General features: G+C 35.0%; 1 protein-coding gene across 3 annotated transcripts in view; it reads right to left on the bottom strand.

The window, feature by feature from the left end:
* Positions 1-4060, bottom strand: part of SORBS2 (sorbin and SH3 domain containing 2) — a 160006-nt gene that overhangs the window by 134942 nt on the left and 21004 nt on the right. For all 3 annotated transcript variants that reach the window (XM_083836402.1, XM_083836405.1, XM_083836404.1), the window contains exon 2: positions 2498-2621. The gene's annotated coding sequence lies outside the window, so the exon portion shown is untranslated. The remainder of the gene's footprint in view (positions 1-2497; positions 2622-4060) is intronic.

The following is a 4060-nucleotide window of genomic DNA, read 5'->3' as shown; positions in this document are numbered from 1 at the left end:
CTATCGTCATTAATAAATGAACTGAATGTAGACCACTTAGTGGAACTGACATTTACACATTATGAATAAGCAGTATATTAATTTAAGATCTTTATCAACAAGACAGACAAGCTATCAAGATCTACTGTTTCTTAAAGTAACAGCTCAGTAAAATTGTGCATTGTTAGGAAAACTTTTATACTGGCAAGAAGAAAACATTTTCTGAGACATTCTTTGATCAAATAAGTACACCATAAAAAACTTATACATACATTTACCTCCCATCCCTCTATTTAAGCTTACAAAAACAATAAGGAGAGAGCACATTTATTTATGTAACCTAAATTGTTCCAAGCGAGCCTTTATTCTTCATACAGAAAGAACTACAAATAACAGTGCTAGGCCACTCCAGATTTAAAGGGTTCCTTGGGAACATATCATTAAATAAACTTTTGTATTTGCATTTTTTTTTAATGTATTTGACACCACCTTTGGGAAGTGAACAAAGACACACTGTCCAAAGCAGAAACTTGCACAAAATGTTACTGTTTGCTCCCCATGAAAGCAGAGGTATACTTGCACAAAGAAAGAAATTCCACCACTCTCTTGAGACTTCCTCTCTTTAGTTGGAATTTAGTGCCAAGTTCCTCAACTAAAATTTGGGTTGTGTCAGCATGTCTGCTACAAGCTCTTGTAAGTCAATTCTGTTACTCAGTCAAAAATTAAATGCCAAACAAAAACGCAGTCTTATACAGTAACTTTAAAGTTACATGAATTAAAAAATGACCATTCATAGACAACCTTGGGCCCTTAATTAATATAATTTAAGCACTGTTTTTAATTGAAAATATTAGTTAAATATTTTGTCTATTATGCAGCCTAATTTCTAGTAAGTTCTCCTCCAACTATGTCTTTTGGACTTGTTAAGGTGTATCAAATTTCTACATTGCTCACCTAATACAAATATGCACTCAGTTGGTAACTACACTATGGCCTCTGAAGTGTTTTAAGTTCCTTTGGAAGATTCAGATTATTCTTAAGAAGTCTCGGTTGATAAATTATTTTTATAGAAAAAACATCCATGTAAGACTAGTTCACTAGAGTGTGGTGAAAAGAGCTTAGGAAACACAAGGACAGGGTGATTGATCTGCAGGGTCAGGAAGCAGTTTCATGTGTGAGAGCAAGACAGGACCGGAGAAGATCTTAGAACAGAAGAAGTATGGGTTAATTAAAAACGAGAGGGAAAAGGAGAGGAAGTGTCTCATTTGAAGCAGAAAGTGTGCTTGGCACCAGAAGTCCTGTGGTTTCAGGTGAACACCTACGTAACACTATCAGTGTTCTTCTCTTTTTGTCCAAAACTAGGCTGGAAAGTCCCCTACTAAAATGTAAATCAATTGGACAACATCGCCCCCCAACAATTTTTATGTAAAAGCACTGACGTATATCCCTCCCCCACCCCCACCCCCCCCATGTAAATATAATGCAGAACTACTGCTTGGCAATAAATGTAGAACTGCTTTTATATAAGACTTGGCTTTCAGTATGTTTTTGAAATGAACTAACTTTAGGGCTATAGCAAAGCCTGACCAATGAACTATGCAGAACTAGGACGTGCAGTAAGTACACAATTATTGTGGTAAACCAAAGGGCTAGTATGCACGATTAGATTGACTAGATATATACAGGCTGCCCTTTAATGCTAGCCAACTGCTTAAATCCACAGCACTGAGCAAAAATTTTTTGCTCTTCGAAGATTGTCTTCACTTGAATCACAGTAAAGAATAAAAATAGAAGGTAGACTACAAAACCAACTTTCTTTTGTTTGGGTTGTACTCTGATAAAATTCCATAATCAAGGAAAAAAAAATTATTTCAAGCAGTAGAGGCAAAAACTCAAGAAACTCTAAGCCTCAAATATCTTGAACTGTTACAGAATTATATTATCAAATGAATGACTGACAAACATGCTTACCATCCTATGACATAGGTGCATATTACCAAAAAAAAACGCTGTTGCAACAATAACATGAAGCTATTTTATCTACACAAGATGAAACCTGCAAGCTATAAGACGTGAATGAATTGCTGGCAAAGTTTCTTTCTGAACTCTGACTTGATGCTGAATATACATTGTAATAAAGAGTCCAAAGCTAATTCACAAAATACAGAACATCCAAGCAGGTAAGTAATTTCAAGAAAGAACAATTACCAGTTTTGCTTTAAACATTTAATGATTTCATTATAGCAAACTGAGAACAAACTACCAGCTAAAGAATTACAAACCCACTTACCCCAAAGCGTCCTACAGAATCATAAGGCAGTGTTTTGAAGTTTGCAAAAGCAGGACAGTAATGCTTTTGTAGATGTCGTTATAATTCTATACTTATATTCTATACATATAGTATGTAGCAGAACTACTAGCAAACAGAAGTTGTTTTCTCTGAACACTAATTAAAACTCAAGAATGCAAGTCATAAGGGCAGGAAGAAAGACAAACCCTTAAGAAAAATATGACTTACCAGACAGGCAAGTTTAGCTGTGTCTCTAGTGCAGAGGAAGTAAGGACTTTCTGTATACGTAGATCTTGTTTATTTAGCCCTCTATGAAGATTTCTCTCAAGAAATCAAACTCACGTGCAAGAGTCTGCAAAAGAAAGAGAAAGAAACTGAGCTGCTGGCAGATGTTTCTGTTCAAAGCACATTTGAGCTATTTTCAGCAGCAATGGGCTTGCCTACAATCAAAATGAAAATGCAATACAGAAGAAATGAAGAACCAGTCTACCAACCCAAGCAAAATAAACAAATACATAAGCAGAATCAGGAAATCCATAGGGGAAAAAACAAACAAACAAACAAACATACCACCAACCCTTTGTTCATTGTCCAAATTTTTATTTAAAGAAACAGAAAGAGTAGGGAACAAGTTTGTGGATGACAAAGGAAAATTCTGTTAAAAGCAGAGATGAGGCCTTGAAGGCTATTACCTGTAACTCAAGAAATGAATGACCACGCATATTTTTTTTTTTTTAATGTGAAAAATACACCTTGAGAGTAGTCATCTCTAAAGATGCTTTGCCTTCTTTACAGAGAGGCTCATTCAAGATGGATGGACTTCTATTTGCATTTAAGTGCATCATATCTGGCTGGCATATACCTGCAGATGAATCAGTTTACTAAGCCTGAAGCCAGTGGTTTGTTTCTAGTTTGTGTCCCAAGTTTCCAGTTTCAGCATCAGTGCTATTTTGGAAACTTAGTGACATGAAGCTGCTGGCACTCCATTTTTTTCTACCATGGGCCATTCAGTGACATGGCAAAGATCTCCCCGTCCCCTTCTTCTGCATTCCCAACCAACCAGCTTAACTTCCCATCACAAAAAAAAAAAAACCAAAAACAAAACAGGAAAACATAAAGTATCAAAACAAATTAATGACGATGGGAAAAGATTGTGGAAGATCTTTTTAAAGCACTATCACCAAAAAGCTCATTACTTTCATTCAAGGAAAAGTTAGAATATTTGAAGTTATTCTCTACTCAAAACCTAAAGCAAGCTGGTGTGGTAAAAATGTTATATTTCAATATATATTGGATTTTCAGTCATGTTCTACTTAGCTAAATAGACTCATTTGAAAACACTTTTGAAGTGTCACCTTAATGTCTAGTTTATTTCTGAGCAGTAACTGTTTAAAAGTTATACAGACACCTGAAACAGGATGCCAAACACAGGCTGAGTAAGCTATTCACGTGGTAAAGGAATGCTCATTGCTAAAAATAAGGAAAACTGAGTATATTTGTACCTCAAGACTCATATAAAAAGTCAGTAACTATAATGCACTTATAAGAATAATGAAAAAGCTACCAAGTGTGAAAATAAAGCATAAATTCTTTTTGGATTAGCACAAGAAAATCCCTTCCATTTGATCCCAACCATTTTTAGTGTTGTAGTTAAAGCAGCTACAATGAAAAAATACAACCCACAAATACTAAATACCAACCTGTCAAATTAATCATTGTTGCTGTTTTTTTTTTTTCCAAATGGCTAGTTTAGTGCTATTATTTTACCACAAAACTAATTCACAGAAGTTA

The sequence above is a fragment of the Anser anser genome (assembly GCF_964211835.1).
Source record: "Anser anser genome assembly, chromosome: 4".
Lineage (NCBI taxonomy): Eukaryota > Metazoa > Chordata > Aves > Anseriformes > Anatidae > Anser > Anser anser.
This window is presented reverse-complemented; position numbering and strand designations above follow the sequence as displayed.